The sequence below is a fragment of the Hakea prostrata genome, chromosome 8 (assembly GCF_041222555.1).
Source record: "Hakea prostrata isolate BN-2017 chromosome 8, UWA_Hpros_2, whole genome shotgun sequence".
Lineage (NCBI taxonomy): Eukaryota > Viridiplantae > Streptophyta > Magnoliopsida > Proteales > Proteaceae > Hakea > Hakea prostrata.
Genome location: NC_142607.1, coordinates 45,949,514 through 45,972,556, shown reverse-complemented (window position 1 = coordinate 45,972,556; position 23,043 = coordinate 45,949,514). Strand labels below are relative to the sequence as shown.

General features: G+C 42.7%; 1 long non-coding RNA gene across 1 annotated transcript in view; it reads right to left on the bottom strand.

Moving 5' to 3' along the window:
* The window catches only part of LOC149008200 (uncharacterized), a 29,168-nt gene extending 7,829 nt beyond the window's left edge, over positions 1-21,339 (bottom strand). The window contains exons 1-3 of the long non-coding RNA XR_016175097.1: positions 20,968-21,339; positions 20,634-20,807; positions 20,234-20,308 (exon numbers count right to left, since the gene is read on the bottom strand). This is a non-coding gene — a long non-coding RNA (uncharacterized LOC149008200). The remainder of the gene's footprint in view (positions 1-20,233; positions 20,309-20,633; positions 20,808-20,967) is intronic.
* Positions 21,340-23,043: the final 1,704 nt, after the last annotated feature.

The following is a 23,043-nucleotide window of genomic DNA, read 5'->3' as shown; positions in this document are numbered from 1 at the left end:
TTTCCAAAAAGATCATACAAGGGTTAGGGTTTCAAGAAATAATTGGCTAGGGTTTCAAGAATCTAACTAGTTAGGGTTGAGATCATGACGATGATCATAGATCTCAAGGAATCGAATGAGATCATGGAATAGATGGTTGCAAGAATGCAGCATCTCCTTCCTGATCTCAATCAAGAACAAGGTTGAAGAAAAGAAAATCAACGATAGAAAAGAAAAGAGATCATAAACATACCTTTGATGCAGGAGGATGAAGATCACTTGAGTTCTTGCGAGATATCAACCAAGGATGCAATGGAATTGATTAGAATGGAGTTCTAACTCGTTCCAGAGGCTTAGGAGGCAAATGAGGCGGAGTATTCCCGAGACTAGATTTAAATAGAGTAGCCACGACCTAATTTTCAAAAACATAATCAATTGATCGATTGATTGGTCGACTGGTTCAGTCGACCAATCAGAACAGCAACTTCAAAACAGGGAATTGAAGGCTCAGATCAAGTCCAAACATCAAGGGGTTTTGCACACACCTAGAGTGACATACCTAGTAGGTAGAAATGCCTTTGAACCAATACAGAGAGCACTCCAAGTCCATCAACTAATCCGATCTTCAACAGGGTGCAGTTTCCATAAATGGAACACTGACATCAACACTCAAGGATTTCACTCCAGCCACCAAGTCTTCTATTGGAATGGCCCAAAGCTGACTTCTTGACTTTACTTCGGGTTGCTGGACCTACAAACAACACGGTTTCCTGGTCAAGGTTAGGGCTGGGTTTCACATTCTCCCCCCTTAAAGAAATTTTGTCCTCGAAATTGAAAGCGTACCTGTGCTTCCAAAGAGGTGAGGAAACTTCTCCTTCATATCTTATTCCTTCTCCCAAGAAGCTTCTTCAGGGGTATGGTTCTTCCAACGAATCTTTACCAAAGGGATGGTGCGATTCCGCAATTGCTTGTCCTTCTTTTCCAAAATTTTGGCTGGCTCTTCATCATAGGTGAGATCGGCACTAAGTCCTTCTTCAGGTACTTGCTGTAGAATGTGTTCCAGAGTCTCTATATATTTCTAGAGCATCGAAACATGAAACACATTATGCACAGCAGCAATAGACGGAGGTAATGCCAATCGATACTCAACAGGTCCAACCTTCTCCAAAATCTCAAAAGGTTCAATGAAACGAGGGCTAAGCTTTCCTTTAACATTGAATCTCATCACACCCTTCATTGGTGAAACCTTCAAGAAAACTTTCTCTCCAACTTGAAATTCTAAATCAGTCCTTCTCTTATCAGCATAAGATTTCTGTCTTGACTGAGCAGACTTAATCCTTTCTCTGATCATATCGACCATCGCACTCGTAGCTTCAATCATCTCAGGACCTAAGACTTTTCTTTCACCAGTCTCAGTCCAATACAATGGTGTCCTACAAGTATTACCATACAAAGCCTTAAACGGAGCCATGCCTATTGTTGCTTGATAACTGTTGTTATAGGCAAACTCAACCAAAGCTAAGTGTTCATCCTAATTTCCACCCATATCCACCACACAAGATCTGAGCATGTCTTCCAAGGTCTGAATTGTCCGCTCAGATTGTCCATCAGACTGTGGATGATGAACTGTACTCAAATTCAATTGGGTTCCCAAGGCCTTCTGCAGACTGTTCCAAAACCTTGAGGTAAACCTAGGATCACGATCAGAAACAATACTCATTGGCACTCCGTGCAGACGAACCACATTGTCCACATAAAGCCTAGCTAGCTTATCCAGAGTATGAGTGATCTTCATAGGAATAAAATGGGCTGATTTGGTCAACCTATCAACAATCACCCACACAGTGTCATTGCCTTTACTTGTCCGAGGCAAGCTAGTCACGAAGTCCATAGAGATATCTTCCCACTTCCAACTAGGAACAGGAAGGGGTTGAAGTAATCCAGATGGAGGTTGATGAACGGCCTTCACACGCTGGCAAGTCTCACACTTGGCAACAAAATCATCAACATCGGCCTTCAAACCAATCCACCAAAAATGTTCCTTCAAGTCCTTGTACATCTTGGTGCTTCCAGGGTGTACTGTAAAGATCGACTGGTGTGCTTCCTTCAATATTTCCTTCTTAACTTCCTCATTTGCCGGCACACACAATCAACCTCTAAACAATAAAGCACCATCCATGGATATACCAAAGTCGGGATCCGACTCAGGATTCGAAGAAATCTTCTCCACTTTATCCTTAAGTTCTTGATCAAAACTCTGCAAGGCAACAATCTTATCTCTAATACCAGATCTTGCCGTCATGGTAGAAAGAACAGAATTAGAATCTCCAGGGACAACTTCCAAATCAAAACTTTCAATAGAAGACAACAAAGGTAGACTCAAAGTAAACAGATCCAAAGTCTTCTTCTGAATCTTCCTACTAAGAGCATCCGCAACAACATTTGCCTTCCTAAGGTGATACTGAATATCACAATCATAATCAGAAACTAGTTCCAACCATCTTCTTTGCCTCATATTCAACTCCTTTTGGGTAAAGAAGTACTTGAAACTCTTATAATCCGTGAAAATGGCAATCTTCTCACCATAGAGGTAATGTCTCCAAATCTTTAAAGCAAAAACCACCGCGGCAAGCTCTAGATCGTGGGTGGGGTAATTCCGCTCATAATCTTTCAATTGCCGAGAAGCATAGGCTACGACCTTACCATGCTGCATCAGTACACAACCCAAACCAATCATTGACGCATCAGTATAGACTGTTAGACCACCGGAACTATCAGGTATAGTCAAAACCGGGGCACTTGTCAATCTATCCTTCAACTCTTGGAAATTCTTCTCACAAGCGTCAGACCAAACAAACTTCTCTTCTTTCCTGGTTAACTTAGTCATAGGAGCAGCCATCCGAGAAAATTTCTCAATAAATCTTCTGTAGTAACCCGCCAATCCAAGGAAACTTATTATTTCCGTAACCGTCTTCGGTCTTTCCTAATCAGCCACTGCTTGGACTTTTCCAGGATCAACACGAATACCTTCAGCTGAAACCACATGGCCGAGGAATACTACACTCTTGAGCCAGAAATCACACTTGATAAACTTAGCATAAAGCTTATTTTCTCTCAGTCTTCGCAAAGTGAAATCTAGATGCCTTGCATGCTCTTCTTCACTCTTCGAATAAATCAGGATATCGTCAATGAAGACGATCACAAACTTATCGAGCACATCGTGAAAGACTCGGTTCATGAGGTCCATGAACAATGCAAGAGCATTAGTCAATCCGAAAGGCATGACTCTAAACTCCTAATGGTCGTACCTTGTTCGGAAAGCTGTCTTGAAGATATCACTAGGCTTCACTTTCAACTGGTGATATCCAGATCTCAAGTCAATCTTCGAGAACACAGCTGCACCTTTCAACTGATCGAAGAGATCATCAATTCTGGGCAGAGGGTATCTATTCTTGATGGTCAGCTTATTCAACTCACGATAGTCGATGCATAGACGCATACTACCATCCTTCTTCTTGACGAACAAAACCGGAGCTCCCCAAGGTGACACACTAGGTTGTACAAAACCTCTATCAATGAGCTCATTCAACTGGTTTTGTAACTCCTTCAGCTCAGTAGGAGCCATCCTATATGGAGCCTTAGATACCGGAGCGGCACCAGGGATAAGATCAATAGAAAACTCAACATCCCTATCCGGAGGCACTCCCGATAGATCATCAAGGAAGACATCAACAAAGTCACAGACAATCTTGACTTCGTCAACTCTTTTCTCCACTTTACTCTTGCCTTCAGATGAAGCATCATCTACTAGGACATAGATTTGCATTAGTGCAGACAGTATCTTCCTACAAACCCTTCTTTTCTCACCTTGAAATTCAAAAACCGGACTTCCACAAACATGGAATTGAATCTTCTTTGAGGAACAAAGAAACACAGCTTTGTGGGCTGTCAACCAGTCAATTCCCAAAATGACATCAAAGTCCTTCATCTCAAGAAGTACTAAATTGGCTTCCAAGTTCTTCTCACTAATCAACACAGGACATTTAACTAACCCTTTATCTAGTTTCACAATAGGACCAGTAGGTGTACTAATCAATAAACAACTAGATAATTTCTCAGAGATTAGGTCAGTCTTCTTGATGAATGCAGATGATATGAACGAATGAAATGCACCCGTATCAAATAAAACAAATGCAGGAATAGAAGCGACTGACAAAGTACCTGTGATCACATCATGGCTCGCATCTTGCTCAGTACTGGAGATACTGAACACTCTACCAGAGGGAGGAGTAGGGGCACTCTTCACCACTGGGGCAGGCTGCTGGGCCGGCTTCTTGAGACATTCATAAGCAAAGTGACAAGTCTGCTTACAGTAAAAGCAAACAGGGTTGCTAAGTCCTACTGAAGTAGCCGCAACAGGGGGCTTCTGAACCAATGGCCTTGGATTCGCATTCACAGGCCTAGCATTTGCATTCACTGATTGTCGATTCCCGCCATACTGTCTAAACTGGCCGGGCTGCTGAAAACCAGGGCTCTGACCTACACTCCTAGGCTGAAAAGCAGGAGTGGGATAGGGTGTAGGTCTCACAAAATGTCGATCATTACGATCCACCAAACCAGGATTCTTGGGCTGCCAGGGCCTTTGCACACGTGCATTCTCCTTCTCAGTTTCTTCCAACTTCTTCGAGTTCTGCACCACTTGGGCATAGCTCACTATAGGCTGGACAGTGAGGTAAGCTTTAATGGCAGGGCGCAGTCCTTTAAAGAATTTCTTCACTTTGACAAGATCAAGCTTCAGAGAATCAGGAGCAAAGAAATGAAGCTCCTCAAACTTCTGTTGGTACTCCAACACAGACAAAGATCCTTGCGGGAGAACCATAAACTCAGCTTCTTTCGCATCCTTCACTGCCTCAGGGAAATAATTCATGCAGAAAGCTTCCTTGAACAAATCCCAAGTTATAACACCCGCATGTAAACCTTCCAAAACAGGCCGAGTGGAGGTCCACCAAGCGTCAGCTTCATATTGCAACTTCTGTTCAGCAAACAGAATCTTTTGGGCTTAAGTACATTGCAAATGACGAAAAGCCTTCTCCAACTCACGAAGCCACTTATTAGGAAACAAGAGGTCCTTGGTAACTCCAGTGAAACTGGGCACTTGCATCTTCAGAAAACTCTCCATCAGACGAGTATGAGGAGTTCCAGCCAAACCTCCCGCATTCGGGACAACAGTATGAAGATTTCCATTAACACCTACACGAGTCTCATTATGTAGAGTCATGAAACCCGTCATCATTTGGTTAAACTGGGCAGCTTGCTGCTGCATCATATTACCCATAATATTGGCAATATCACGAAAGCTTCCAACATTCGGGGCATTGGGTATGTCATGGGTACCCTGATCACCAGTATTGGTCCGCTGATCATGACCATCTTCAAGTATCTCATCACGACCATGACCACTAGATTCCCCACGTCCACTTCTCAGAGTAACCATTCTGCAAAAACTGAGAACATCAAAATACCGAATTTCGAAGTTTCAACACAATTCACAAGTCCAAATGATTTGAAAATTTAAATCATGCTTAAATAGTTAAATACATCCATATAGTCATCCAACAACAAACCATAGGGCAAAAATCACATTTTCCAAAAATCCAACAGAAAATGAGTTCACTGGGTCCATTGGTCGATTGATTAGTCGACTGGTCCAGTCGACTAATGCTCACGAATTACGAAAATTCGCATTATAAGCCTCATTTTCACATTCCAACTTCATTCTAACTTCTTCTAACAGTGAGAGAGCTATGGAGAAAGACTCCAAAGGTTCTTCCAAGTATTCTTGAGGTCATTTGGTGCTTCAACAACAACACAACAACCTACATTCATCTCACACAAGGTAAATCCATCATTTTCTCTTCCATTTACATCTTCTCATGCTTGCATTTCAACAAAATCCATGTTTTACTTGTATCCACTTGGTAGAAATCATGTTTAGGAATACTTAGAAACATATTCCCTAGGTTTTAAACACAATGCCATGCATAGACAACAAGTTCTAACACATTCTTGCACTTCTCGCAAAGTTTTCGTACCGAAATCGTTAACTTTAGAAAAATTTCGTTTTCTCACAAACCGCTTGGAGTTTTCGCACAAAATCAAATGCTACATGTTCAAGATGATATTGTAGATATGTCCATATAGTTTGATTTAACCAATTTCAACTTTTAAAAAATTCAATTTTTACCTAGAATGCAAAAATCCCCAAATTCTTATTGCTGAATTTTCCACTTTAACCCAAGATTTCGATCGATTTCCTTCAAACAAACTTCATAGCCATGCAATTCCAAGTATCGTGCACATGCTAGTATCTTTAAATCAAATTTTCCCCAAATTTGAAATTTTCCGAAAAATTACGAAAATACCCTTTTGGCTGAAATCTTAAAATAGCACTAACAACAATGTCTTTGCTTCTTCTACAGACATTCACCATGCCTAAAGGAGTACGAGGTCGAGGTCGCATGGTAGGGGCACTCAGAGGCAGAGGTCAGGTTCCTTCAGAGCCTAGACAGGTAGTCCGGAGACCAGAGCGATTCGACACTCCCCAGGCCGAAATCTTATACGAGGCCTACTTCAGTTATTGCAGCATTGAGCTGGGATGTCTACTTCACCTTCGCCAACTCAGAGTCTTCAGGATACAGCAGAGATTCGACACTTTGCAGTGGACACTTCTCTTCACAGAGGATTTGCCTATATATCCGGAGCTAGTGAGGTTGTTCTTCAGCAACCTTACCTACACAGAGGAGTCTCGAGATCTAGGACATCCTCTCCGGCTAGTCCTCAGGAGCAGGGTCTTTCAGACACAGATCCAATTCTCCACGAGATCATTGGCTAAGATCTTGCGGGTTCCTCACTATCCAGAGCAGTGCGTGTGGATACTGCGAGGGGAGACATGGACGACTACTTGATGCCATATGAGCTGCGCGAGATATGCTCCACACTGTGGGATAGTCGCCGATGCTACACTCCGTGGAACAACGGGTGGATGACAGATTCAGCACAGGTCATCGGTCGCATCGTCGGCCGCCGGACATCATCATCGGGTTACAGTGATAGAGGCCTTAGTCATCTACCACATCTACATGGGCTCGAGATCGACCTTTCTTACATCATTCAGCATGCAGCGCCGGATCCGGGCCCGCTGCGGAACCTCTGGGAGGCTACAACCTGATCTTCGGGCATTTCGGGGTGAGTTTCGAGGATACACCAATGGCACCGGTTCACGGGGTTACACGACGGAACTCGGACCATTCGCGATGAGGCCGAACAGAGCGGAGATCTCCCGGTCCGAGGGTGAGGATGACGAGGAGACGGAGGATGAGGAGCGGGAGTCGGAGGATGGAGAGGAGGATATCGGTCCCGATAGTGATGATCGGGCCGGAGATGATCCGAGATGCACGAGACTAAGCCGTGCATCACGAGTTCCTTCATCGCACTTCGAGACGGTGGCCCTTCCTGCGGGTTCGACGCCCCGATCTCGGGCACGGATGAGATTGATGACTTGCACGTGGAGAGGATGGAGGTCGGACAGAGAAGATGTATGAGAGGATGGAGTCACGACAAGATAGGATAGTGCATCGGGTGACTCAGCTATCAGAGGACTTCAGAGCTTACAGAGATCAGAGGAGATCACCTAGATAGACTATACTTAGGATTTCCTTTATGCTTTTCAGATGTAATCGTTGTAAAACTTTTATTAAAGTTAATAAAGTTCTTTTTGTTTCACTTTATTATTATGTATTATGCACTTTTCGATTGCATTAAGTGACAATTGTTTAAGTATAATTATTGTGCATTATTCGAAGTATTCGGCTATGCTTCATTACACAGTTTTTAGTCCAAGTGTCTATTATTCACATCTAAGAGTAGATGAGTCACCCGGATCTATGACTCAGAATGTTTCATATCGTTTCGTGGTTAGATTTCCTTGAACTTTGGGCTCTGATACCAATCTGTCACATCCTTCCAGCCGGTACCCTAACTGGCATACCCGAAAGTGTGATCCACAGCCCCGAAAATCAAGTATCGAGGAAATCATCCTCCCACATAATCAATAACATAATCATAAACAGGAAATAATCAAGGTTTAATATTATAAACAAGGTTCAAAACAAGAAATGAATAAACAATATAATCGATGCGAGAAAAATGATACCGGATATCTCAGACATCAAAGAAGTAAAGTGAGGGCGAAACTCACTCCACAAATACAACTGAACATAGTATGTAAGTCTAAAAGGAATAACAACTAAATCAAAGGAACAAGAAAGATAAACTAAACATAAGAGTCTATCCAAGATGACATCTCAAAATAGTGGACTCATCAATCCAACCGAGATGTTCCAATTCCACGTTGCCTTTAATCGTGGTACGCAACTTGATCAACGAGGGATCATCAGAGTAATCTTGATTGTCGCCAACACCTTGCGTGTAGTACGCTTCATCGGCTTGCACTTCGGTGTATCATAGTAGTCAGTACCTGTAAAAAATAGTCTAACAAAACAATGTACAAAAAGGAATGAGTTTCGAAGAAACTCAGTAAGGTAGTTAATCCATAATAACATAAATAACATGTGGCAAAACATAACAAGATGCAATACAGTATGAAAAAGATAATGTATGTATGCATCTAAACTCTATGTAATGCTGGTCTCTATTGGCAGACATGCTTTAAGTCATAACACCATACTTCTTTGGGTAGGTCACGCATACGGCTCCGTTTGGTAGTGGGTCTAGCATCCCTCTCGGACATTCCATGGCTGGGGGTTAAGTCATCTCTCTCTCACATCACCATTTGGTCTAAGTACTGGCGTATGTCGGGGTAAAAGCCTAGCCCAATGCAAGTCTTCTACTCAGTTACATCAACTCAGGTCCAAATACTTCCATTCCTCCCCTCTCGGGATCCTTTCCGGTATCCTTTCCACTAAAGTCAGCGTATCCGACTCTCTCAAATACGGACTCATCAACCCTATTGGTTATTATCCACATATGGTAAACGGGAAGCTCTCATGTCCTCTCACGGATATAACTCACCGGTCTTTAGTGCCCATGAGCCCAAGTCTAACCATATGCAATCCTCCAATACATGGCCCCCACAATGTGATTCCCATCCTCTCACGGGTTGGTTACCGGTCTTGAGCGCCCGTGAATCCCCATTGCTGCCACGGGTCGTTCGGTCTCAATACCCTTCCGATTTGGGTCTGATATAACGGGGACATCCTAGCCAAACACTGATAGACAGCCCTAGGTATGACAATCAATAATTTGGGAAAGCGTCGATGGACAACCCCGGAAACATCCCATACTATTTCCGATAATGTCCAAGGACAGAAGTGTCAAAAGGACACCTCACAATCCCAAATCATACCTAATCAGATACAATCCAGATCAGTCATCATCATATAAACGAGAGTATACAATCATGATCTAATCATTAGACAATATAGTAATAAGCAATTCTTATAAGTTTGAATAATGAAAAAGAAAACATAAGTAAAGTACAGTACTTACTTACAGTAGTACAACAGAAGTATAAAGTACAAGAACAGTAGTTAAACTCAGAGTTCCATAAAGTATAAACTCAAGAGTATGCAATATATGTAATTACAGAATAACAATCCTTACCTTCTAACTCGTAAAGGAACTTAGGGAAATCAAGTAAGTCCTTGACTAAACCTGAGAAGAAAGTCCTAAACAAGTGTATACAACATGTTAGGAAAAATACATAGAAGGAAAGATCTCAAATCAATCAAAACAGACCAAGAATAAGGTTGCTGTACTCATTGGTCGACTGATTGGTCTATCGCCTGATCGACCAATGAGTCGACCAACAGAGAGAGATAGCCTTCAAGAATCAGAATTTTTAGATTAAGAAACCGAATTTGGTGGTTCAAAAGGGTACAAAATAAGAGGGAAATTATAATGATAGTATCCTAGTATATAGAGGACATCAAACCATCACCCAAACCAAGTTTCCAAGTTACAACTTGGGAACCAAAAGGTTAACCTAATTAGGTTAAATCATGGATCATGACGAAAACACAATATGATCAAGGATAAATAATTAGACGATGATAGGATAAAATTCTTGTAAGGAAAACACATTGATTGGCTATTAACAAGGTCAATAACATATATCCAAGAATTAGGGTTTCACCCTTTTTGGCTCCCATAAAAAGGTTGAGATCACAGGAGGAAGGGAAGTAAATTATTGGCCAATAACAACAAGAAAAACTATAGAATATTAAATTTAGATCAACCTAAATATTACCCATGAGGTTTCCCTCACATGGGAGGTTACCGAAAGGTTTCCAGAAAGATCATACAAGGGTTAGGGTTTCAAGAAATAATTGGCTAGGGTTTCAAGAATCTAACTGGTTAGGGTTGAGATCATGACGATGATCATAGATCTCAAGGAATCGAATGAGATCATGGAATAGATGGTTGCAAGAATGCAGCATCTCCTTCCTGATCTCAATCAAGAACAAGGTTGAAGAAAAGAAAATCAACGATAGAAAAGAAAAGAGATCATAAACATACCTTTGATGCAGGAGGATGAAGATCACTTGAGTTCTTGCGAGATATCAACCAAGGATGCAATGGAATTGATTAGAATGGAGTTCTAACTCGTTCCAGAGGCTTAGGAGGCAGATGAGGCGGAGTATTCCCGAGACTAGATTTAAATAGAGTAGCCACGACCTAATTTTCAAAAACAGAATCAATTGGTCGATTGATTGGTCGACTGACCAATCAGAACAGCAACTTCAAAACAGGGAATTGAAGGCTCAGATCAAGTCCAAACATCAAGGGGTTTTGCACACACCTAGAGTGACATACCTAGTAGGTAGAAATGCCTTTGAACCAATACAGAGAGCACTCCAAGTCCATCAACTAATCCGATCTTCAACAGGGTGCAGTTTCCATAAATGGAACACTAACATCAACACTCAAGGATTTCACTCCAGCCACCAAGTCTTTTACTGGAATGGCCCAAAGCTGACTTCTTGCCTTACTTCGGGTTGCTGGACCTACAAACAACACGGTTTTCGGGTCAAGGTTAGGGCTGGGTTTCATATAAGGTCCCTCCCATCTTGGAGATAGCTTGTTCCTTTGCCTTGGAGCTGATCCATTAACTTGCCGGAGAAACAAATCTCCCTGCTGAAAAGTTTTGCCTTTTACCCTAGAATTGTAGTATTTCGCCACTTTCTTTTGATAAGCTATGTTTCTGTAAAAAGCCGCTTCTTGGATTTCGTCAATGAACTCCAAGTTTGCTCTAAGTCCTTCCTCGTTCTGATTTTCTTCGAAGCGTTTCGATCTTAGAGATCCTGCCAGTATTTCTACTGGGATCAAGGCCTCTATCCCGTAGGACAATTTAAAGGGAGTTTCCCCCGTTGGAGTTCTTGATGAAGTCCGATAGGCCCACAGAACATGGGGGAGCTCATCCACCCATTGCTTTTGACTTTCCTCCAATCGTCTTTTAATGCCATCTAGTAGCGTCCGATTGGTGACTTCTACCTGGCCATTACATTGAGCGTATGCCACCGCCGCCTTCTTGAAGTCAATGTGATAAGTTTTGCAGAAAGTTTCGAAGGCAGGGTTGTCAAATTGAGTTCCGTTGTCGGTCAACAATATCTTCGACAAACCAAAACGGTATACGATTTTGTTGAGGACGAACTTTTCCATTTGTTTTTTCGTGATGGTGGCCACTACTTCTCCCTCCACCCACTTGGTGAAGTAGTCAATTGCCACTATCATGAATTTCCTTCCCCAGGATGCCGAAGGAAATGGTCCTAAAAGGTCCATTCCCCACCTCGCGAAAGGAACTGGGTTGAGTATTGATACTAGAGGAACTGCAAGGGCTTTCTGGACTAAGGAATGTACCGACAAGGTTCGCCAGTGACGAACTTAGTCTTGCGCATCCTTTACTATAGTTGGCCAAGAGAGTCCCTACCTCAAGATTTTGAAAGCCAAAGCTCTAGCCCCCCTGTGAGCTCCGCATATGCCCTCGTGTACTTCTGCCATCGCGTACTTGGCACCTGCGGGGCCAACACACTTTAGAAGCGGTCCCTCAATCGATCGTTTGTATAAGACTCCTTCGACCAAGGTGAACTTCGCGGCTCGTCTTTTCACAATGTTGGCCTGAGTTGGGTCTTCAGGTAACCTATCTTGTTTCAAGTATGCTACTAACTCGTCCATCCAAGATGGCTCTGTTTCTTCGATCTCCATCATTTCCAAGGCATCAATGCTAGGTTCGTAAAGGATTTCCTAGTAGACCGAAGCTTCTATATCTGCAATGCCAGTAGAAGCCAATTTGGCCAGGAAGTCGGCTCTCGAATTTTCTTCTCTGGGGATGTGGAAAAACTTGCATCGATCGAATTGGACTTTTAAGTTGTTTTCCATATTCAGATAACTTGCCATTTTTTCTCCTCTGGCTTCATAGTCACCTTTCACCTGGCTTACTATTAATTGAGAATCGCTATGAATCCTCATATTTGAGCGCGCAGAGAAATTGCTAGACGAAGTCCTGCCAGCAACGCTTCATACTCGGCGACATTGTTGGTTGCCGGGAAGGCGAAGCACAATGCATAGTTAATGACAAATCCACCTGGACTTTCCAATACTAGACTAGCTCCGCTTCCCGCGGCGTTGCTTGCTCTGTCCACAAATAAAGTCCACATTTCCAATGGTTTTTCTTTGCTTTCGCCATCATCCCATCCGGCCGCGGACTCCACAATAAAGTCTGCCAAAGCCTAGCTTTTTATTGTCGTTCTTAGCTGAAACTTTACTTGGTGTTCGCTTAGCTCTACGGCCCAAGCAACCATCCTCCCCGCCAAGTCCGGTCGATGAAGGATCTTCTTCAAGGGGGCGTTGGTGAGAATAGTTACTGGATGAGCTTGGAAGTAAGGCCTTAGCTTCTGATAGATACTATCAGGGCCAGGGCCAACTTCTCAATCTCCGAATACCGGGTTTCAGCATCTAAAAGGACATGAGAGACATAATAAACAGGCTTTTGGATGCCTTCATCTTCTTGAATCAAAACAGAGCTTACAACTTTGGGGGATGAGGCAAGATACATGAACAGATTTTTCTTAGGAGTGGGACACACCATGATGGGAGATGAGCTCAGTTTGTCCTTCAGTTCCTCGAAGGCATTTTGACATTCGTCCGTCCAGATCATCTCTGTTGTAGTGTTAAGAGTTCTCACGGCTGCAAAGAAGGGTTGACAGCACTCACCAGATTTAGCTAGAAAGCGGCTTAAGGTTGCAACTCTTCCTGTCAGACATTGAACTTCTTTCATGGTTCGCAGCGGCTGCATGTCTAAGATTGCTTTGATCTTTTCCGGGTTTGCTTCTATGCCTTGCTGTGACACCATAAATCCAAAGAACTTCTCGGATGACACTCCAAAGGCGCACTTGTCAGGATTTAAGCGCATCTTGTGCTTTCGGAGGACGCCAAAGACCTCCACCAAGTCGCGGATGTGGTCGTTGGGATCAATGCTTTTAATAAGCATATCGTCCACATAAACCTCCATATTTCTTCCAATTTTGTTCATTGAAGATCTTATTGACGGCTCGCTGATAAGTTGCACCAACGTTCTTCAGACAAAAAGGCATCACCTTGTAATAATAACTTTCTCGGTTGGTCATGAACGTGGTGTGAACCTCATCCTCCGGCGCCATCAAGATTTGATTGTAACCTGAATAAGCGTCCATGAAGCTTAACGCTCCATGTCCTGTTGTTGCATCGATTAGCATATCGATCCTTGGCAAGGGTAACAGTCCTTCAGGCAAGCTTTGTTGAGATCAATGTAATCTGTGCACATTCTCCACTGGCTTTCTTTACCATCACCACATTAGCTAGCCACTTAGGGCACTTTATCCGCGAAATGAAGCCTGACTTGGCAAGTTTTTCCGTTTCCGTCTGGATGGCGATCTGCTTCTTGGTGGAGAAGTTTCTCCTTCTCTGGATAACAGGGGTAGCCCCCTTGTTGATCCACAAATGATGTTCTGCTATGCTCCGATCGATTCCAAGCATATCTTCCGCCGACCAGACAAAAACATAAGCATTCTGGGATAGGAAGGAAGTCAGCTCCCTCTTGAAAGTCTCTGGTTGTTCCGAACCAATGCTTGTCTCCCTTTTCGAGTGCTCCGAGCTCAGGGGAACCTTTTGTAATTTTTCTACTGGTTCACCGCGCTGCAGCTGGCTTTCATCCCTATCATCGCGCACTTCCACAGCAAAAGTTGCTCCCATGACAAGAGTTGTTGGTTGTTTGCGGATGAAGTTCAGGTAACATATTCTGGACTGCCTTTGATCCATTTTGCAGGTACCTATTCCTTCAGCAGTTGGAAACTTCATCATCATCTGTCTGGGAGAGATCACTGCCCCTAACGCTGTGAGCGTAGGACGTCCCAGAATTATGTTGTATGTTGAGAGGTTTCGCACGACCATGAACATAGTGGGTACGGTTACCTGTTGAGGGAAAATCCCCACAATCAGATCCAACTAAATGTTGCCTTCCACAGTTGTGGAGCTTCCCACAAAGCCATAAAGCAAAGCTGTTGTCGGCTAAAGGGCCTCTTGGTCTATCTTGAGCATCCGGAATGCGTCAAGGGACAGGATGTCCGTTGAGGACCCTTTGTCCACCAAGACCCGATAAATCATATGATTTTCCAGTCGTGCTCTAATGACGATAGCGTTGTCATGCGGGGTACAGACATCAATAAGCTCCTTCTCGGCGAAGGTTATGGACTCGCTTTGAACAAAGCGGGTAATAGCAGTTGGCTCACGGTACTGACAACACGCGTTTTTGCCTCAACTGGATAACTGACCCGGGATTGGGCCTCCCGAATATTGTGTTTATTCGAGGGAGATCCTCATCCCTAGGGCCCATTGGAGCCTTCCCCCGAGATCCTGCATCCTCGGCCGGAGGAGTGCGGCTGCGCTCTCCGGAAGACAGTGAGGGTTCTCGGCGATGAGATCCCTTTACATGCTAATCCAATTGCCCCCTGGCTATCAGTTTCTCGATCTCAATCTTCAACATTCGGCAATCATTAGTATGATGTCCCCTGTCTTTGTGGTATTGACAGTACTTTGTCATGTTGGCCTTGTATTGTGGGCGTGCCTGCATTTTTCCAGGCGTCCTCAGAAGTTTGGAGTCTCGTGAATAGCGAATCTGCATCAACACCGCGGATCGTGACTTATTAAGAGGAGTGAAGGCTTCATCATCCTCATCTATCACTTTCCGGCCACGCCACTCTTATCGGGGCTTAGTATCCTTCTTCGCGTAGCGAGATTTGGAACTAGGCTCTGATATTTTTCGAAAAGGGGGACCCTCCTAGTCCCTGTAATGGCTTCGATTGGCCTTCATGACTTCTTCTACAGTCACCATCCCGTACCCCAAAGTCTAGGAGTTCGGCAAGGGTTTTCGGCTTCTTTTCCACAATGGAGGTGATCAATTTTTCACTGGTTACAGCTCTTTTGAAGGTCGTGAACGCCACCTTATCATTAAGATCTTTGATCAGGATAGATATACTGTTGAAGCGAGAGATGAAGTCTCTGATGGACTCCTGTGGGCCTTGCTTGAGAGCCAACAAGTTGTCCTCTGTTTTGTCCTTCTTGATGCCACTTTTGAACCTTGCTGCGAAGGCATATCCCAACTCCGTAAAATTGTGTATTGGGAAACCTAGAGAATCCAGATAGTGGCCGGACCAGTTAGAGATGCCGGGAAGCATCTGCACTTTATGGAGTCTCCGCCTCCGCAAATAGTTATGATTGACGTGAAGTGACTTATGTGGGCCATAGGGTCCGTAGTTCCGTTATATGAAGTGAAAGTTGGGGTTCGGAACCCTATCGACAAGGAAGCCGCCATTATCTCCGAATGAAGGGATCCTAACTTAGCACTAGTTGTACTTCGTATGGGACCTTCTTATCCAGCTGGAAGAGACGTTCATTCATGTCCTGGACTTGGCAATATAAGCTTTCATCGCGAATGGATCCGGAAACGTGAGGACTCACCACTTCGGCGAGGGCCCTTAGACTCCACCACCTACTCCTTCATAGGTCGTCTGGTACCTGCTACCTGGGTACGCTTAGTGATAATCTCCGAACAAGAGAACATATCGTTGAGGGCTCCCAGCCTGTCAAAGACAGAGCCATTAGCTCCCTTTCTGGTAACCTTGGCCTTCTTCTTATCTTTGTGCTTGGCCGGCTTTTCACGTCGTGTGTCGCCATCGTCCCTTAGGGCTCTATCGACAGCGTCAACTTGGGTAGGGTTACCAGTTTCATGAGGACCGGTTGGAGGAACCGGAGAAGATACGAAATGTCCTCCTTGAGCAACCATAGAGTGTAAGGAACTGAGCATTTCGAACATCATCTGTTGCATGTTAGGTTGCGTTTCGGGTTGGAAGTCGGAGCAGGGAGCGAACCCTGGTGGGGGAAGATCAGCAAGAGGATCAGGAGCAATCTCCTGCTGGTCACGTCCCACAATGAGCTGCCCCTCCTTCGAAATCCCTAGTCCAGTCTTCCGACCGGGACCCTTCTTCTTTGGTCGCAGGACGTCCTGGAATTAGGACACCCGCTCTAGTGATTCTTCGCCAGCCATTCTCGTTACTCAGTTGTAGGGAAAGCGACTAAGCTTTCGTCAACGTTTCCCACAGACGGCGCCAAATGTTGAGGGAAAATCAATCTTCTCGACCAAGCCCGGTTCTCCTTGGTTCTGGTCCTCCTCAGCTTCCTGAAAGCAAAGCAAAATTGACAGTGGATCGCCTCAGAGGACGGGAAGCCACCTCCAATGATTAAGTTAGTCTTAAGGAAGAAGCTGAGAATCAATGCTTGCAAAATAAATGCTAAAGGTTCACGGAGGAATGTTTTTCATGGAGTTATGAAGGAGAGTAATGGTTAGAGAAGATTTGGTTATACCTGGGAGTGCCGCCACTATTTATAACGAACCTGTGACCCTTCCATGCCTGCGAAGGCCGACTGACCCTTCGTGATGGAGCTCAACGGTGGAGATGGCTTATGTATCCTGGTGACGTCACCCTCTGGCAACCACAGTCCCCAGGGCTGCTGTGAGCACCTTTTATAATCAAGGAGTCAACTCAAGTATCGGCTTGATGTGACATTGTTCCTTGGTTAAGGAGACAAAAAGTGGTGTCGCTGTCCTCATGGCAGTCTTAGAGCGAATGTGGAGCATCCAAGCTGTCCCTTGTCATTGCACGACCCACGAGACATTTATTGCTGAAATTAATGCTAAGAGGCACCGCCAACAAGAAGAGATCAAAGATCCCCCAAAGGCCGTTGGCTTTGCTGAAAAGACACCTGGGCCACTGGGTGTCTGGGGCATCTGGGCTTGTCAGCGAGCCACTCTTGCACCGCCCTTCGTCATCCGAGAAGTCTTTTGTTCCAGCTGGCGAGCAACATTTGTTTGAACCGCCGAACTGTCGGGTTGGTTCAATCGAACCATTCTGATTGGTGGTTCCCTTCAGATCACCCATAACACCATATGATGAAGCAAGGATGTTGTAGAACCAAGGAAGATTTGAACCAGGCAGACCAATTCAAAGCAGCATTAGGGGCCAGCTCAAACAGCCAGCTGGCCCAACTAGAAGATCCCCTTGCCCCACAGTTTTGACCAGTCGACTTGGACTGCTGCTGTAGGACAAACTATGAAGCAAACAGGCCTAAACACTGTTCACATCAGTGTTTATGAAACAGTGTCACAAACCAATATTTGAATTGTGGGAATATTCCAAGAAGACATTGGGGGATCCACATTCAAAGTTCAACTGTAGTTTAATTACTAACTTTATAATGCAGCCTTGGTAGTCTACTTTGTATCATAGGCTGATATAGTTTCCACTTTTGCATGGTTGGCTGATTTATAAAGCCTAATTTCTAAATTCAGTTTCTAACCTAGAAAGTTCCTCTGTAATTGTTGAGAAGATCCATTCCTCAAGAAAGTAATCTCTAATTTAGAACTTAGTAGTTTCTATTTCTTGTAAAGCTTAGGTCAGCTATTAATGAGCCCCCATTAATAAGACAGGTTTTTAATAAAACAATTTTTTGCCATGCTTCTTGTTGATTATGGGGCATAGTCCTTGTTTCAAAAGCTGGGAGATCTGTGGGTGCGAGACCCAGATTAAGTAGACATTTGCCTACCTCTTCTCTTTTATCTTCTCCTCTCTATCTTCTCGTTTAGTCCATTCAAAATCCCCTTGCTGCTGCCACTGTGAAGCTTTAATTTGTTACTGCAACTACACACTTTGAAGACCTAAAACAACAATTAATCACTGCAAAGATTTTTGCTGCTGATCACCATCAGAGAAGAATCAAAGCATCTTGGCAGAACCAATATCCTGCCCAGTTCTCCTGCAACTTCCAGCCACAAGATCCCAGCAATCTGAACTCTGAAGTCTGTTTCAACTGATACTTGGAGCACATAACCTGAAAACCTAGGTCCTCACCTCATCCTAATTTTGGAATTCTGCCGGCTAGATTGCTCCACGCCCATAACCTTCTATTTTCATTCCATCTTCACAATTTCATCTCTGTCCATCACAATTCCATCAAACTTGCAGTGGATCATCACCAACTCACCGTCACAAGGTGTCCACTGGATCCAAATTTGATCCCAACTGGTGATAAGTTCGTCCTACATGGTTCTAGTTTCTATCTAAGAGGCGCTGCCCAATCTTCCAATTCAACCATCACAGTCAAATGAGAATTTCAGAAAGCTTCTAGTCCATACAAGGAACCGTCTATCTAAGTATTGTTGAATTCCTAATGCTAGTTAGGTTGATTTTCCTAACTTTTCTAATTCTGATTTAGAGCGTGAGTTTGTACGCTGATTTTATTGGAGCTTCACCATCATACTTTGGACTCTTACCCTTCAGTTTACAGTCCTAAATTAGAGGAGATCAGCTTATGCTATTCATTCAATCATAAAAGTTAAGCAATTCGGAAACACGATAATTTTTGTGTTAGTAATGTAGCTCCAACCATACACCAAAATAGAAAAACCAATCAATCACATTAACAATTTGCAACCATATGGATGTTGTATGGAATTTGTCCCATGCTTGAACACTGAAAATTTAATATCATTATGAACCATTACATATCTTAATGGATAACAGTTTTTTAGTCAGAAATACAACTTAGCAACGGCTGCTCAATGAAAAGGAGGGAGCATGGATTTATAAGATCAAGAGTTATATTATAATGAATTTTTTCCTCATCCTAAAGATGGTTCGGGCCTATGACAAGCATCAGAACAGATAGATGATGACAAAGTGTAGAAAGTTATGACTATGAGATTCTTCAAGATGACTTTTAAATTCCCATTGGTTAACAGTGACAACCTAGGAAATGTATTGAAGCCTTTCTGAAAAAAATTTGATAGCAGATAAGTAAACGGCATTGAACTTTTAGAAGACTGGGATTTAGATAATGAGGAAATTAAAGCAGACATCAAGATGATTCTAGAGGTGGGATATTTAGAATTTCTAAAAAGAATGAGGATAACATCTGAAACATTTCCTAATTTGGGTTAACAGGAAGTAATTAAGTAACAGGTGTTATGCAACCAGAGATAGATTCTTACCGATGTAGAGAACTGTTACAGCCAAGCTGCAAGAAAATGTAGATGCATGTATAGGAAGAGAAAAGAGAACATGAACAGCCAAAAGAATCAGGGGACTATCAAGATGAATAAGAAGAAACAAGCATCCAGAAGCCCAACAACCCTTCCCCCATCCCCCCCCCCACCCCGGGGGGAAAAAAAAGGAAAAGGTTAATCAAGCAAGAGTGAAGCAACTAAACTTTATCAGGGACCATCATTTTCGTTTTCCACAGTACAGTGAGGCAACCATCAGGACTATGCAAGATGCAATTACAAACCTTAAAGTTATCCAGCAGTTCCAAATTATTAACAAATTCATCACCAGATTGCAAGGTTTGTGCAATTAGGAGTGCGATATCTGAAAACTCACAGTACAGTAAATGTAAAATGTGTCCAACCTATGGTCCAGCTTCTATAAGACCAATCCAACCCTGATGCCTAAACTTTAAACCTTGTTTCAGAATGATAACTGTAACCTGGTACTCACAACATAAAGTTCTACTCTCTAATTCAGGAGTACCTGAATCATGGATGCTATGAAACAAAGGAGGTCAATCTAAACTCTAGCTTATGGGTTACCTGTCACTTGCCTGGATGCTAATAGTGAAAGTAATCTAGACTGGATCTCCGAAATTAGCATGAAGCCCAACCTCTCTGCAATAATGTCCCATGTATAAAACAAACCAATAGAAACACATCAGCTTTGTGAATTGAATCAAATAGGGAAGAGAGGATGACATTTTTACAGATGCCAAATGATGGCAGAGCAAGCAAGCTAGTGTTCATTACAACACAGTCACATAGAAAGGGAACGAAGAAATCAGAATGCGATATTAATGCATTGATTGAATATGAATTATCCCGACTAAAAATGAACAACAGCTAATCATGTACAAATGGGAAGTGGGTGTGCAACAAAAGTCATCATACATCCAAAAGAAAATTGTATGGAGCTAACATAATGGTGCAAATGTTTTACCAATAATGGCATCCACAGACAGAGTAGTGGCAAATATATGCATCCATCGGCTGTTCTGCCTCAGCAGTCAGCATAAATCTCCAACAACAACCCTTTTAAACTTTAAAGCTTACTAACAAGACAGCCTTACGATGAATTTCAGCTTTTTTACTGCTAAGAACTACCACGAAGCACCTGGAAGTACAGACACCAAGCAAGGAGTGAAAATTGGTCAATCTTTCAATCACGGAATTGAAAGGGTTTTCCAAGCTAAAGCATCTGCTAAACAGTTACACACTCTAGAAATATATTTAAACCTTACAAACACAGAAGAGACACAGAGAGCTTCCCTTACTATTAGAATGATTCTTCATACGCTGACATCCACAAGCACTAGCAGCAACCACAGCTTCCCTTACTGAGAGAGCTTATCCCATCAAAACCAAGTCAAAATATTGACACTGTCCGAACCAAATTGTCATTAGAGAACAACAATGAAAGTATGCTAGCATCACAAAGCAGAATTGCATCAACATCTGCCCGTAACAGTGAATGAGTCAACAATAGGAACTGTTCTCATCAGAAACTATCGACGGCCCAGGAGACACATTAGACTCAATTCTTAAACTCCGCTACCGCTGCAAAAACTCGAGCACTCACATCTGCTAGTGCGACAACCTTATGCATCATCAGCCTGTGTCACCGAGCTAACCAGATATGCCAAAGAACGAAGGATACTTCAGTGCATAGATGTTAGGTTTTTTATTAAAATCTATATTAAATTTCAAAATTAATTTTTGCGTTTCTTTTTATTTTAATTGTTTTATTAGTGTGTGGGACCCATGAGGTAAGGGTGGTAATGAAGCACTCATGAGTAAATGAGGCCCTTCATGAACTTGGTTATGAGGTTTTTCATGATATTGGTCATGGGTCTTAAAGGACTTGATCATAGTAATGAGGTGGGTTTACTTATAGGGTGGAATTTACTTAAATTCTAACTCTTGATTTTCAATTCTTATTTCAACTTAGTGGTCATTCAATGAGTGGGGTTAAGGTTATTGAATAGATTAAATTCAATTCATACAAAAGAGGTGAATATAAGAGTTAATTCTCCATTTAGTGGGGAGGTTAGGTCAAGATGATTTATTCTCATTAGTAGAGAAGGAATAAGCCCATTGACTCTTCCCCTTGGAGGAAGTGAGTAATTGTGATTCAATGACCCAATTCATTACCTTGAGATTCTCAAAGAGTGTGAGGTGTGGTTTGGGCCTATATAAACCAAATCCCTTCCTTGCATGTGGTGTGCAATAGAAACACTCCTCACACTAGCATTATTTGTTATTACAAAGTTCATTTATTTCTTTTGAGTTTGTCTAAATGTTGTGTTGTAGCTTTTGGCTCATTGAAGGGACTATAATAACTACATCATCTTCTAGTTGGAGGTTGTTTTATCTTGGGAGGTGGTGGTGCGAAAAACCCTTAGTAGTAGGATGCATCAATTATCTTAAAGACAGCACTCAAGGTGTGATAACCTCATTTATTGGTGGCTTGTTCATTGCAACATCAATCTATCCAGATTGGCTGATGATCTTCATCTTTCAATTGTATTGCAATTTCATTATTGTGTTTTGTAGAATTTGAAAATGCAATTACTCCAACAATAGATACTTATATGCCACCTTCCTTACCTCTGATGGACATACAAACTCTGCAAGAATTTCAGCAACGAAGGAGAAGAACCAACTGGAGGGAAGTAGCCGACACCACTACCGTGCCAAACCGCACAAGCAAATCCACACCCAATAAAATATGACCCAGTGATTCAATATCCCTTCATAGAGTACAAGAACTATCTACCTAAATTCTCTAGCGTTGAAAAGCTTCTCCCCCCCCCCTAATCCTTCTGCACATTTCCCCCAAAGAAAGAGTCGGAGCTTGTGTAACATTTTAGTTTTCCAAATCATAAGACGTTAGAATGTGGCTGAACAAAAGAGGAAGACGCACGCGACGGATGGATATTAACTTTCTTAATAATTTGAAGGAAAATCTTACTGTGAACAACCCTTCAAGTTCTAATGGTGGAAATGCTTCATTCCCTCAAGAACATTGGAAAGAATATGGATTCTATAACCCTGCCAAAGATTGAACTACTTGTTTGGAAACTATATGCTGTGGGCATTGCTTCTGGAAATGGACTACGGAAGGGAAATAATTCAGAATTGAAACATATATTTTCTTGAAATTGTCTGCAAACGCATTTGGGTTTGCTTCTTCCATTTATGATTTCTCCCTCAAAAATACCTTCTTCTTCTTCTTCTTCTTTTTTTTTTTTTTTTTTTTTTAGTTTGAACATGCAATTTTTATGTATTGGGATGAACCCACAACCTCTTCACTAAGAGGTGTTGGTCTTAAGAACCAAACAACCCTATCT